At 33.3% G+C, this 15,764-nt stretch overlaps 1 long non-coding RNA gene across 5 annotated transcripts; it reads left to right on the top strand.

The window, feature by feature from the left end:
* The first annotated feature begins 407 nt into the window (after nt 1–407).
* LOC127901155 (uncharacterized) lies at nt 408–7,420 on the top strand. 5 transcript variants are annotated; one of them, XR_008053274.1, is made up of 7 exons: nt 408–1,087; nt 1,364–1,427; nt 2,820–3,481; nt 4,421–4,498; nt 5,279–5,433; nt 5,548–5,938; nt 6,810–7,420. It is a non-coding gene; the product is annotated as an uncharacterized LOC127901155 (long non-coding RNA). The 5 variants fall into 5 exon arrangements; XR_008053276.1 differs by having other exon boundaries at nt 4,411–4,498; nt 6,815–7,420; XR_008053275.1 differs by having other exon boundaries at nt 4,411–4,498; nt 6,789–7,420.
* Nucleotides 7,421–15,764: the final 8,344 nt, after the last annotated feature.

Raw genomic sequence — 15,764 nt, 5'->3', positions numbered from 1 at the left:
TTGTTATAGTGAGAAACACTCAAAATCAAAATTTATGGAGAAATGGCATATGTATGATTTTATCATTACTTGATCAGATTCAGAGCTATTGATCACCATTTTGATGATGCCATATTTTGTTATTTTATCCATGATAGCAGCACTCATTGATTTATCAAAAGGGAAACCTAAGAACTGTGATGATATATATGCTTGTTTGTGTGTGTGTGTATGTATACATACATATACATTTTTTTTCTATTTTGATGCGATTAATAATTATTCAATTAAGTAATTTAATCCATTTACAAAGCATATATGTTGTTCAATAACAAATGTCTACAATTAGTTGGTGTGTGAGTGAGAGAAAGCAAAATTTTGGCTAAGTGGAGTGCTGGCTTTTTTGAGTGAAACGTAATGATGTCTAAAATTGTGTGTATTATTCATCAAATTTAATCTGTTTAGCTGCTGATTATGTTTATAATATGGCTACCAATTGTTGTAACACCTGTGAATGTAAAATGATATGAGGCGGTTAAGGAGTTTTTAAGCAAAGGAATAAACTAGAAACACAGGAAACTTATGCACGTGTAACACAGAGAGAGAGAGAGAAGCTGTCAACTGACCCAATTTCAGACCCGGAAACCCGACCCGACCCGCGACCTTGACCCGGACTTATCTCCCATTTCCGGCCACCGTTTTGGCCGAGCTTGGTACCGATCTGAAACTTAGAAGCCAACCGTGGTTCCCCTGCCATCCTCGTCGCCGAAAACCAACCGGAACGCCGGGGATCGAAGCTTGAAACCCGCGACTGTTTCACTTTACTTGGTCGGGATTTTCACCGGTTTTGGGTGACACCACCGGTTGGAATTTGTTCCTTATGACTCCCTCTTCCATTTCCGATCATCCATAGGCACTGAGACTCGTTGTTTTGCTGCCGGTCGATTTTTGGAACTCACGGCTGTCGAGCTAGATTCCGGCGTCGTTGTCGCGCGTTGGCGCTCACCGCCGGTACCATTGAACTCAGCGTGATTGACACTTTGAGATTTGAGCTTCCTGGCCAGTGTTGACCAAATTCCGGTGACCGTTGACCGGCAAGGGCATTTTGGTAATTTCACACTATGAGGGCAATTTTGTCATTTCTGAGCCCGTGGATATTTTAGTAATTCCTAGAATTGAGAATTGGGTGTAATTACGATTCCGAGGGTAATTCGGTGATTTACGATTTCGGAGCATGTTAATGATTTACGGACTCGAGGGCATTTTAGTAATTTTATCGACACGGGAGTTGTAATTATGGATAAATGTTCGTTTTGAGTTTATTGCATATATTTAGTGGGAATTCTGACTTACGGAGAATAATTATGTCGTTTCCTTGATTTAGGGGGATCCGCGAGAGAGAACCGGTCCGCGGACGTGGACGATAACCAACCGTGAACACCGTCACTGTGAGTGGAATATACGAAACCTGTTTTTAGAGTTAATTATGATAGTAAAGCATGTTTGCGAAATAAGTATTTTAAATGTTCTGATTTAATGATTTCTCGAAATGTTTGGTTAATGATTTTGCGTACTGATTTTGAATAAAGCATGATAGTATTTTAAAGATAAGAAAAGTGGATTCAAATGTGGTATGATTTGAAATATGGTTAAGAGGTATGTGAATATGAGTATCATGATTGTTTTTGAAATCATTAAACAATACTCTTCCCTCCAGATACAGTGATACATATGAGATGAGATAAGATAGAGGCCTTTGGGGCCCGTCTAAACACACATAGAGGCTTTGGGCCGTGTGTTTGGGCGCTTTTGCCTTTTTGGGGGCATATGCATGCGGTATGATTACAGTGATACATATATAAGATACAGACAGACATTGAAATACAAATGATACAGCCATGAGATACAGACAAATATTGTAATATAGATGATATAGATGAGATACAGGCCTTTGGGGCCCGTTTGAGTACACACAGAGGCTTTGGGCCGTGTGCTTGGGCGCTTTTGTCCTTTGGGGACTAGATTATGCATGCAGAGATATGATGAGATATGAGATGGTATTTCCCTGTCTATCCGTGTAGCTCCGAGGCGTGACGTTACCCAAATAGTACGTCATTGCCTGTCCGTTGAGGTCCGGATATGACGAGATTGTTTCCCTGGGTACTTGTTTGGTGATGATTTTCATATTTGTGAATTCTGTATGATATGGTGATATGATTTTTATGGTTGGTAATATGATTTAAATGATTAATGATTTATCACTGGTTTTTCGCTTATGGTTTAATGAAATCGTGTTTGGAAATGAAATGATTATTTCTTTTAAAGTAAGATTTAATTTTCAAACCTACTATCCACTCACTAATCTCACTGAGTTTTAAACTCACTCCGTTTTTATTATATTTTTCCTCCCTCACCAGGAGGTTGCAGGTACACCAGACTGACCCAGCGACTGTATATATATATTTTGAGTCTTGGCCACGTGATGGTGCTAGAATATATAAATGTTTTTGTTAGGACATCTTGGTCATCTTGTTCTTTTGGGATTGTATAATATAAGACTCGGCATTTTGGTTGAGGATGTTGAGCACTGGAGTTTATTGTATATTGGATTGTATTGGAAGTGTTATATTCATAATTGTAGTTTGGGAGTGTTATATATATAAATGAGACTCTGCTGAATTTTCGGCAAACTCTTTACGAATAGAATTATTTTCAAGTCTGTTTTGATGAGATTAGATAGACTCGCCCTGGGGGATTCGGGGCGGGTCGTTTCAATTGTATGTTAGACAATGGCTATATTTAGATTTTATTTTGACATTATGATTTTTCTAATTTTGTAGGATGGTTGACAATGTTGGTGAAGTACAAAAGGCTAATAATGAAGTGCAAGAAATTAGTGATGAAGTGCAACAAGTCAGTAGTGAAGAAAAGGTCAGCAGGAGTAAAAAAAAGAAAAATTGAGTTGAGATCATTTGTGTGGAAGCATTTTTCGAAGCTACCTGGAGGACAAAGAGCTAAGTGTCATTATTGTAGCAAAAGTTATGCAGCCTATAGTAATTTTGGAACAAGCCATTTGAAGACTCATTTGGGTTGATGTAAAGTGCGCAAAAAATTAAAGGCTGCAAATGATGCAAAACAACATACATTAGTTCGTAAAAAGGGTAAAGGCAAAAATGATAGTACTGCTAAGGTTATACACGTATTATTTAATAGAGAGGCTTGTAGAATGACACTTCTGAAATGATAATCAAAGATGAGTTGCCTTTTAGATTTGTAGAGGCTGAAGGGTTTTTGGAGTTCATGGAAAGGGCTTATGGTGTTAGACATGTCGACTCGGTAGAATTCAACATCTTTGATGTTAGAAAAATCGGTAGCATTTGAGAAAGCATTTGATAGGCTAAAAGGAAGATGATGGCCATTATACAAACTAGTTTGATGAGGACGAGAGTGAAAAAAGGAGGGTGGGGCCACCGACTGATGAGGATTGGGAAAATGAAAAAAGGTTAGTCAAGTGTCTTTCAATTTTTTATCATGTAACTTTAAAATTTAGTAGCTCTCTAATTGTCACTTCCAATAATTACTTGAATGAAATGTGGAAAGTTTATATTCATTTGAAGTCACTTGTTGATTCTAATGATTTTTTGTTAAATCAAATGGGTTACAAGATGGAGGAAAAGTTTGTCAAATATTGGGGTCATTCTTTTGAAAAGGTTAACATGTTGTTGATTGTGGCAAATGTGCTTGATCCTCGCTGCAAACTTGACTTTGTTATATGGTGTTTTAGTAGCTTGTATGATACTAGAAAGGTTGATGAATTGAGAGTTAACATTAAAGAGTTGTTGTTGAAGCTTTTTGAAAGCCATGGTGGTGAGAGTAATCCAAACAGAGGTGAGAGAAGTAGTGTTGTGCATGATGGTGCTAGTAGTAGTTATAGGTCATTTGATCCTTTTACACAATTTAGAAAGATGAAAGAAAGTTCAAATGATGACATTAGTGAAAAACTAATGTTGAAAAATACTTGTCAGAGACTTGTGAGAGTGCTAGTAATGCCCATTTTGATATTTTGACTTGGTGGAAATTAAATGGGCCTTGATATCCAATTTTGTCTCAAATTACAAAAGATGTTTTGGCAATTTCGGTGTCTACTGTGGCTTCTAAATCAACATTTAGCACAGGAGGGCGCATTCTTGATCCTTTTAGGAGTTCTTTAACTCATAAAACATTCGAGTCATTAATTTGCACTCAAAATTGACTTCGCTCAACTCTATTAGGAGAGCGTACAATACAACCAAGTCAGGAGGAAGCTGAATTCTATAAATTAGTGGAAACAGGCAATATTGTAATTTATTATGTTATTTTTTGTGATTTCACTTATAACATTTTGTATATTAGAATTAATTATTTTAATATAATTGTTTCAATTTCTTGAAGATTTTTTTAGGCCAATGCAATCTGACAATCTCAACAACAACAACAAGTCGCTGAGGAGCAAATGATAGTTGATTGATGTTGCTGACCAGTAAGTTTTCTTTTAAAAAAAAAACTAGTATCTTATTTATATAATTTTTTATTTAATTATTTATTGTTTTAATTTTTTTTATATATCCAAATATTGAGTTGGAAAATGCCTAAAGTTGATGCTGATAGTGATGAAGATGGGAGAATGTTGTTGACGTTCGTTTGCATTTTATTTTTTTTGTGAAGATGGGAGAATGTTGTTGGCGTTTGTTTCCAAATTTTCTTTTTATTTTGTGTTATAAGTTGTAACTGTTGTTATTTTTATTTGTCTTTGCAACATTATGTTTATATAAATGGAGTATTGGAGTTTGGTTATGTATTTTGAAATCTTAACATTTCATATTTGTGAGTACCTTATTAGTAGTTAGTAAGATATTAGTGATAAAATGTGTTTTGAATACCTTGTATTTATTGTTAATATTTGTAATGAAATTAGGATGAAATAATTGTTGAAAAAAATAATTACATTCATGAGGTCTAATGGGTTAAAAATTTAGAAATTTAAAATAGGTCCAATAGGCGTAGAACCAAAAAAAGGGAACCGAACCGATCCGAAAAGATCCATTTATGTTCGACTTTTAATTGAGTTTGATTATTATTCAGTTCTTTTTATAAAATAACTGATTTAAATCAGTTCTGCTTAATTTCGATCCGAACTGATCCGAGCCGAACTTGCCCACCCCTACTTAGAGCTTCCATTAGCTGTTTTTGACCAACTTTCTTCTACGCAAAAACCCCAGTATGAGCGTTTGACTTTTGAGCATGTTAATGTCATTTGCAGCCCTTCTTATATGCATTGTAGAACTCATTTACACATGTCAAAAGCAAAAAGTTAAGTGGAGCTGGATAATTACATTACCTTGGTTGTACCATTCGCGTAACTTCAAGGATTTCATTGGACCAGTAGCTCGCCAACATGCCGACTCTTCGATTAAGGTATCTTTTCGGCCTATCGTGTTTGCCTCTGGTCTATGGTCTATTATGGTTCGGGTAATTTTCAATTTCCTCCCCTAAAATTTGGTGTATCTTTACTTTAATAAAAATTATCAGGGTATCTCCACTTTGTTCCCCTGCTGTTTGTACACATGTTCGTATATGGTTAGCAATGGAGGACAAGCTAGTAATTGCACAATTTATTGATTAAATATTCAAACTATTTTAAAATTTGCACTTTGGATATCGTGGTAACAAACAAACCAAAAATAAAATCACGGTTCTCTCCATCACAAAACCAAACTGAAGACAGAAGAGGAAGAGCAACATTATCTTAGATTCTGATCGATGTTGTGAATAAATTTGTTTCTAATCAAGAGAAGATGAGGACGAACCATTTGAAATCCATATTAGTGGTGGACGATTCAAGAACTCGAGCTCAGACAAGTCCTGCGAGCATCACTGCACGACCGGCGAACTATCCCTTTAGAACTGAGCCACGATCAAGGTAACTGTCTCAAATTTGTCATTGCATGTTGTTTTTCTTGCTAGGTTTTTTATTTTACTTGAAATCGAAGATTGTGTTGAAAAGATTGGTGATGGTTGTTGACTATGGTGGTTCGTAAAGATGATTTTACTTGAAATGTATCAAATTTCTCATTATATATTGTTTATATTTTTGGGGTTTTTATTTTACTCAAAATTGAAGATGGTTTTGAAAATCTTGGTGATGGTTACTGATTATGGGGGTTTTCTGAGATGATGGGGTTTTTTATTTTTATTTAACTGAAATTATTACAAGGCATGTTAAAAATGATGGATTAGAAGATATATATACTTTGTGCATTTTCAGATTTTTTGACTCAAGTTGAACAGTCAAGAATATTTGGCATGCATTCATTCAAAGTAGAGAAAAATAGAACTTGCTCATTTTTTTTTTTTTTTGGTGAGGTTATTTATACATCATCCAGTTCAGTTTCTACTTTTTTGTGTGGTTTACTTATATTGTTACTGAGAATTATGTTAATGGTTTGTTAATGTTGAAATTAAGAACTGCATGATAGAATTTGTTGGTGAAAATAAATTATGCCCGACATGAGATTAGTGTATTTATTCACTAGTTAGAGCTTAGCATTTAGTTAGTTATATATTGCTTTATGTGCTGCTCTACATTTGTTAGGTTAATACAAAATTAGTGGGAGCTTAAGAATTACATCAAATATACATAAGTTGTGGCTTCATTTTACTCGTTCAATAAAAATCAAATGCAAATAAATTTTATCACATTTTCCTTGCTGCCAAACAGCAACTTACAAAATTTCGTTCCTTTAGACATTTTACTGATAATGAATAATTAGTTGAATGGATATTTCATTCAGGGCAGTTAACTCTAAGCATCATATATATGGATCCAGCAGCAACTGCGAAGACAGCAGCTGTGCCTACTGAGAAATTGCAGTAGAGACCAATCTATTCACATACATATAATTTTTTATAGGGAGCAGATGATGCATCAGCTTCTAACTATAAGCATTAAAATGATAAAATGTTTTATCATCTTTTGATACTCAGCCATAGGTATAGGTTTGAGTTTTTTCATATATTTTGTATATTGTGAGATACCATCAAACTCACATCTTTGACAAGGCATGTGTTGCCTTTCAAGGTGTTAACATAGCAATTTTTTAATAGTTGCGGTTATGTATATAGGGCTTATGTTGATCTGTGTTGGCTACTTAAATTATAGCCTAAATTAATTGTCTAAACTGTAATTGCTACTGCAATGAATTAATACCTATAATGTTTTTATTTTTTGTATATTTTTGCTAAGATTGATTCCTTTGATTTGTGTATTGTTCCTGGTTATTGAGCTGGTTTTATGGAATTTGGTTCATTGACTTGATTCTGTTGTTTTGATCTAAAAGTAGTTGATGATTGTGTGTGTAGCTTGAGATGGATGATGAATAAGATTGCTCATGTGATTTTTTTATGTGAATGAGATGTTATTTCAGCTTTTGATTGTAATGAAGATGAGCAGCAAAACAGCTATGAATGTTGAGCTTGTTTGAGGCTATATAAATAGCCAAATTCACTACCTGCAACAGTAATATTGGCAGTGTTCAGTATTTTTTTAAGCTTTTTTGGGTTAAATTTTGATTTGTGAATAGCAAAGACAAATTGATATTTTCGTAAGAATAGTATTCTTATTTGATACTGTTTATACATTTTGGCGCCAATTTTTACAGGAAGCTACTACCCAGCAGATCTTTGACTTTAATGGTCAAGGGTATCTTGGTCATTTAATTCAAACAACAAACAACTCAATTAACAGCGGATTAATGTCTATAAAAAAAAAAGGCAACGGACTAATGGCAGGGGAGGAAAGTGGAGATATGATAATACTTTCTATCAAAGTGGAGATATATGAAACCTTAGGGGAGGAAACTAGAAAATACCCATTATTGTCTAAGCATTTAGGGAAATAATTAATCCAAGAACGTGCTATTTCCTAAAGATGAGATACTCGATTCAGTATGTTCCATCAGACAATTGCTCCACCATTACTCATTTTTGTGGATAAACTATCTCAATCTATTTATTTTTATTTTTAGGGAAATTATAAGCCATATACCTTTAAATGACACCTGTATCAAACGTTTGTGAACACTTTTGCCCTTGAAACTCAAAATAAGGTAAAAAGATAAATTTACCTCAAAAATTAACATAAATTTTCAATACACAATTTTTTTTATTTTGTTATTAACAATACATTTTTTTGATTAAAAATGAATTATTAATGGTACATATTATTAACAATTATCCATAAAAAATATTCATATTATACCATAAAAAATTATTAACAACATATTATTTACAATTATACATATTATACCATAAAAATTTCTAGTTGGAGCTTGGAGGAGTAGATTCGGTTGTAAAGTAGTTTTTTTAGCAATTATTAAAAATTATCCGATAAATGGGATGACATGTCATTTTTATCAATATATATTATATGACATATAATTTTTTACTAGGTAAATAGGATAACATGTCTTTTTTAATTAAAGTTTCGTCAATCTTAAAAGACTAAATTACCCTTATGATGTCAGCATTTGCAAACGGAAGTTAACGGATTGGTGGACAGTAGAAGTGTTTTGTCAGCTTAGGGTATACGAGTGATACACTTGAAAAGTGTTCACACACGTTTGATACAGCTGTCATTTAAGGGTATATGGTTGATAATTTCTCTTATTTTTACTTTGAATGGTGTGTATGTCAACATGGGATTCTTTTTCAGAGTACAAATACAGAATCTTATTGCTTGCCAATTGCGATATGCAACAATTATGTTGTTGAATTGGTATCAGTTAATTTTGAACATTCAATTAATCCTGTTAAAAGTTCTACGCGGTCATTATTCTTTGCCTTTGGTCTACTGTGTTACGTACTTTTGAAGGAATCAATTCACAAACTTTGGCCATATGGAACACTGTCGCTCTGTATATTAGGTTTTAACTAACTTCAGCTTCCCTAAAACTTACTGCCCCCTCAGCCAAGTTAACTGTGTTTTTTATCTTATTGGTTCTTCATTATTGAAGCTTAGTTGCTTTTTACTCCCAATTCTAAACACAATTTGAAGTTCAACGCTGGCTGTATCTTTCGCAGCATGTTTATAAGGTAAAGTTTCTTTCTGCCTGCATTTTTCCTGTCGTCTTTCTCTCCTGTAACTTCTGTTTCATGCACGTTTATAGGGTAAACTTTATTATGTCTCTGCCTTGTTCTACTTGAAAAAAGACAACAATTGGCATCATTAGACCAAGACTGCACTCATAAGATCTGAAAAGAGACACAGAAAGCCAAATTGCAGCAAACAAACAATTAACAAAACAGATCAAGAAAAGAAGATGATTTTGATGGTTCAGCCACCAACTGGCCTAATTCCATGCAAGTAACAAATTGATTTAGTTATTGATTAAGCGATCTGAAGATTACAAGAATGCTAAAAACTTTACATAGAACAATTTATAATAAGAAATATCTCTATAATCCCTCTCTAAAGTCACGACGTGATCCATGAATTTATGCCGATAGCCAGCCTTTTATAGCTGAGGTCATTAAGCTCAGAAACTGATTTCAGCTCTCTCTAACACACTTAACAGAAGTTTGACCTGGTCAGCATAAGCGACTAACGTGCGTATCACATGTGACGACAAATTTGCCATAAAACCAAACTTGCATTGGACTTGAACGATTAAAGTGCAAAGCTCCACTAAACAAAGCGCAATCGTTTTGCACCTGCTTTTGATTAACCATCAAATACTTGTAATCATCTATGTTAATTATTGATTAACCGTCACTACGCCTTAGACAGTTTGACACCAGAACATAATTAGTATGAAGCGCATAAATTTTAAGTTCGATTCAGACATGGTTTGGTTTGAGTTTGTTAACGCTTCCTAGTGATGCATCTAGGAGTTCATTTTAGAAAATATATCATTAAATTAACCATCTTCACCATGGACCATTGTCTTCCCCCCCCCCCCCCCTCCTTTTTCGATCTAGATTGCCATTAATTGTGTGACCAACGTTTGTCTACGCTGTCATTGACTTATTGACCACATTGATAGTGTGTCATTTTGGGTACTGCAAAAAGCACAGCAACGATTAAAGAGCTGCTTCAAATAATTCATATTTCACTGCATACTTTTATTGAGTGAAGTGCTGCATAACCACTCCCACTTTATTAGAATCACCTGAAGAGGGTACGTGTTTGTGTATTTAGGACTATTTATAGTTTCTGGATGTTGGGAGTGTACGGCCTGCCCTTCTGTCATAACAATGGATTCAAAATGTATTTGAATTCCATTTATCATATTAATTATTCTATTCATTATTTTGTTTTTGCTTTTTCGTTTTCATTTTTCATTAATCCTCCCCTCATAAAATGAGGATATAGATATATTTAGCGGGATTGTTAATTTCCCATACTGAAATTAATATATACTACTTATTTCTTATTGTTTTTAAAATACTCAATGATCTCTTTGACCGCATAATTTTACAGTATTATCCTTATTTTCAAAAACATTTTTATTCATATTATTATAACAAAATATTTATAAAATAACAGAAAGTATAAGAATCTTATTATTAATCTTTTATTCACCTAATTTTTTTATTTTAATTTCTATTTATATAATTTATTGTAAAGTATATTTGGAAATAAGGGTAATATTATAAAATTATACTATCAGGAGGGTAATTTTCTATTACGAAAATAATAAGAGATAAGTAGTATATATTAATTTCAGTAGGGAAAATTGGTAATCTCTCATATATATATATATATGTGTGTGTGTGTGTGTGTGTGTGTTTTGGTCAACTTTGATAGCATCAGCTAGGAAATATGTGTAAAATGATTATGTAATGGGAAATTGCCATTTTTCCACTTCGATGAGGGCAAAAAGTAAAAAATATTACAATACTTTGAAATGTACTATTTGTGTATTCGAAATTTCTAAATATACCATTTATAACACCTAGTCATATTCTCAAAAAAAAAAGAAAAAAAAAAGAAAAAATTGCCATTAACATGTTAGAATATGGTACTGGATTTTTACAAAAAGATGATTTCGTCTTTGTAATTTAATGATGTAATGCATTTTTCAGCATGGGCTAGATTTATGTGTATAATATGTTGTTTGAATCTCTTGACGAGGGGGACAATAGTCATTGCAAATGCATTGACAAATTTTGTGGTTCAGTGCCTCAAAAAACTGTTCGAATATTTTAAAAAGATTTCATAAATTTTTGAGGTATTATATGAAAGATTTTGACAAAAAATTTGTTATGTTTTTTATCTCTATCATTAAGAAATTCAAAATAATATATTATACACCCAAATCTAACATCAAATTCGTAGCAAACTCACTGCAAAAGCAAAATCCCTAGAAGCAACTCCTATATCTTCATCAACCAACGACTTCAAAAGCATCCCATGATTTTTGTTGATAATTCATAGTTTCATGACTGCATATTTTAATTGAGTGAAGCCTTGTTTAAAATACCCATTCCACGATCTCAGTCCCACCACGCATTTTGTATAAAATTCAATTTGTTAGAATAATTAGAATCATCAGAAGAGGAAATATGTTTGCGTACTTAGGACTACATATAGTTCCTGAACGTTGGGATTTTACGCGTGCCCCTTGCCTCCATGTCAAAACAGTGGATTTAATTAAAGTGCATTTGAAATCCGTTAAGCATATTCTTCACTTCATTATTTTGTTTTTTTCTCTTTTTTTTCCCATTTTTCAATCCTATCTCATTTTTGGACGATATAGATGTATCTGTTTGATCAGTCCTGGTCGGTTATATAAACAAATGTACCATTTGGAAATATCACATATTTTATTTCCCAATGCGATAAATTTTCTTCTCCATTGAAGGTTCTCTGGATGCTATAAACCAAAAAATGCAACATTTTGTTCTGTTTATAAATTGGGATTATTTGCTTCTGGCTGTCATTGACTCGTTGACCATTAGCAAAATAGCATTAGGTAGTGCCAGCTCTTTTCTTTTTTGTCTTTATCTTCTCTAATTCGAGCTACAAACCCATGTTCCGATGAAGTCCTTTTCCATCTCCTCTTCATTGTTTGGCTTCAATATTTTGGATTTGAATGGTATCACAATTTCTCACCCATTGCCATACAAAGTTTCGAATACTTTATGATATAAAAGTGTAAGTTCAAAAAATTAAAATAAAATTTAATAATATTATAAAAAAGTTTATATTTTACATCACCCAATTTTTGACAAAAACTCAAGTAGATATCACAAAGTATCATAAGGTATTGAATGTTAACGCAGCACCAACATTTGCATTTTTCTACTTTTGCACCCAATTTTCAGCCAGAGTTAAAGTAAATAACTTTTAATTAATTTATGGAAAAATAATAATATGAGATCAATGGGTCCCATCAACATTTTCTTACCTCTTTAGTAAATTTTCTGCATATTTATTTTGCATGAACCTTAACATTGTATGTGAAAACTTTTCTGCATATTTATTTTGTCTACTCAGACAATATTTTGAAATTCATATTCAAGTAACATAAGGCAGCTTCCAAGAAATTACTGGGTGGACTTTAAAATGAGAAAAGAAATTAAATTTGTTGGACCACCATCATGAAATTTTAAATTTTTTGGACCACCATCATGAAATTTTAAATTTTTTGGACCACAATCTGCCTTTGTCTTTTCATCTGATTGCTAGTTACTCGATGACATTGACTGATCATTGACCATTTGGTGCTCTCTTCTCTTCATCTTATACTTCAACTTACCGTCATCAAATTAAACGGTCATTCTAGGCATCTTCATTGAAATTATTTTTTGCGACAATCCCATAATATACGGCAAATATCAATCACACAAAGCATACACAGATAAGTCAATATTTGCGGGGAAAGAAAAAAAAATGTATTTCACTATTAAAGTAGGGAATACAAATATTGAAATATTTATCTCACAATCCAAATTCTTAATACAATCAAGTTCCCACATCACTCGAGAACATTTTAGTTATCTCAATTACTGGCTTATGAATTTTGCATCCAATTTATAGGCAAATCTAGATTTCAACGTCAAAAATAACGGAACAAAATCAGCTCTAATAGCTCGCAATTAGAGCATGCAAATCTTGACTTTTAGAATGCGAAGTCTCCGACTTTAGGCTTGGTGAAAAAGTGAACAACGAACATGGCTTGTTTCCAATTGCACGATAAAAAATTTGTAGTCGACTGTAACTATCGAAACGTGAATAACTAGAAATAGTGTAGATGGTGTATTTAAAGAAAAAATGTACTAAAAAATCTAAGTGTTGTATTGATGTACACGCGAGTTGTTAGTAGACACAATTGTTGTAGTTAATCGGACGACTCAATGTATCGGCGTTGATTGTGATCTGATGAGATGAAATTACAAATGTAATTGTCGGTGATAAAAGGATTTTTCTTGTCAAAATCTTCAAAAAATACGCCAAAATTTCCAGGGAAAATTTTAGTTATTTTTTTCCCCCTTCAAATGTATAGTTTGGGACAAGGAAAGTTTTTTCTCTTCAAAAGTAAATAGGAAAATTTTGATTTTTTGTCATCCACACCCAGGAAGGCTCAAGGAAAATAAGTAATCGTGAGTATGAGTCTATTGGAAAATATGTTGTGAGATTAATTGAAAATTTATTTATTTTTATTTTTATTATTTTCTTTAGTGACAGTGGCGAATAGTATTTTCACCTTTTTTATTATTAATTTTTGGCTATCATTCACTATTTCTTTCTTTTGGAAAACGCGGTTCAACAATAGCCATAAAGCTGCAATTTAAGGCCAGCAAAATTATTGTGGACGGTGCACAAGAGTAATAGAGTGTTTTAGTCTGTTTAGTGTGCAAATAACCCAATGTTATAAGAGCTATGAATATATGTTGTATGTATTTGTAATATTTTTGTTTTGGGAGGGATTAAATTAATTTAAGAATTTAACTTAAATCTGGACATCAAAATATGACCATTTATGTCGTTCAATCAATTAACTCACGAATTTAGGATCAGACCCTTGGATTGTTTGTTGATTGGAGAGGCTAAAACTATGATTTGAGTGGGAAAGTAAAGCAATGGAGGAATATAAACGATCTATGACAAAGATCAATGAACAGAAGTGGAGATGAACAGTGAGCACGATTTAGGGTGCGTTTGGGATTGAAGTTGGACAACTGTAGCTTAAAAGCTACATTAGTAAAGTGTTTAGTAAACACTAGCTGCTGTAACTTGAAAGATGTGTTGATATGATTTTTCACTTGTATAATAGAGAATCTATTATATCTTTAATAGTTTTATCAAAATTATTATTTAAAATTTATATTTACTACATATTTTTAACTTTTATTTTATAGTTACAATTTTTTTTCTACAGCAAGCTACAACACCTCAATCCCCAACGCACCCTTAATATTAAACTACGGATATGTTGGCCTTACGGAATATGTCGTTGACAAAATTATGGAGTATTGATTTCTTGGGGATGAATGTGATTTGTGAGAATGGGGATGAATATTTTTTTATTTTTTTTTCAATTTCGGTTAGGAATTGTTATTACTACTATAATCGTCGAGGAATGAGGAAAAAGAGTTGGTATTCTTTCTCTCTTATTTTATTAAGTTTTAATATGTCATCTATGCTTTTGTTTTCTGAATCTTATTTTGTTAAAGTTTTACTATCAGATAATCAATTATCTCATACCTTAGATTGAATTAAATAAATTTTAAAATTTTCCTGCTTAGATTACAATCAAATTCTTAAGTTAAAATATCTCCGCCCCTTTGTTTTTATTCTCAAAAAAAACATTGTTAGTAAAAAATAAATAATCTTATTTTTACTAAAAATATAATATTTTTAGTCTTCTAATTTGTTTAATTTAAAAGTAACTCTGCTCGTGCACGACCAGGATTCCTCCTCAACAATTGAATTTGTAATTGATTGGGGATGATTTCGTGCTGCTCCTTCTAGATGTATCAGACCATAAGGCTTGCTATTTTTCCTCTTTAAGCTCCTGCACACACAAAAATAAGTCAGAGCACACCGGGGATTTTCTCAGCGTAAACCCTCAAACGCTCAAGTCAGCAATCTGGGTTTATTGTGGAAAATCCTTGCCATTAATCTGGTGGCTCTATCACTATTTCTAAAGTACTGTAATCTGTCTTAATTCTCCTAAGGTTTCAATAAGAATGCCCTCTGGATTTTCTTTTAGTTAATTTTTAATGTCTTAGTGTCCAGCCATTTTACCTTCTTTGATTGCCTCTTTTATAGTCTCCCTGAGAATTCGGCCCTCCTTGACTCATGTTCGCCATTATGCCAGAATCCTTGAACGTGGTGGTCGTAGCTGAGTGAGCTTTGTACCTGGGTTCTCATATAATAGCACATGTCCTGTTTAATTACTGTGGACTGGGTCTGCTGATTTAGCCCCCAACAGGAAATGTTCTCGATGCCTAGCAAGGAACCTGCTCGTATTATAGTCCCAACAGATGGTCTCCTCGTAGACGAGGAGAAGACTCCTGCTCTCGGACATCACATTGTTCATCGCTTACGAGAAGGTCAACTCCTGGGTTGGGTATGGCAGATCACGCTATAATATCCTCCCAAACACCGGTCCCCCAGCTTTTGGCATTGGTAATGCAATGGATCAATACTAGAAACTTAATAACCTTAGTTTGCTCGCAGTATATTTCGATCTCTTGATGTTGGGAGGAGGATCTGCTCACTTTCTACATTCACTCCCCTT

This window comes from Citrus sinensis, chromosome 3 (assembly GCF_022201045.2).
Source record: "Citrus sinensis cultivar Valencia sweet orange chromosome 3, DVS_A1.0, whole genome shotgun sequence".
NCBI lineage: Eukaryota > Viridiplantae > Streptophyta > Magnoliopsida > Sapindales > Rutaceae > Citrus > Citrus sinensis.
Note: the sequence above shows the minus strand (reverse complement) of the source record. Positions and strands in the feature narration are given on the sequence as shown.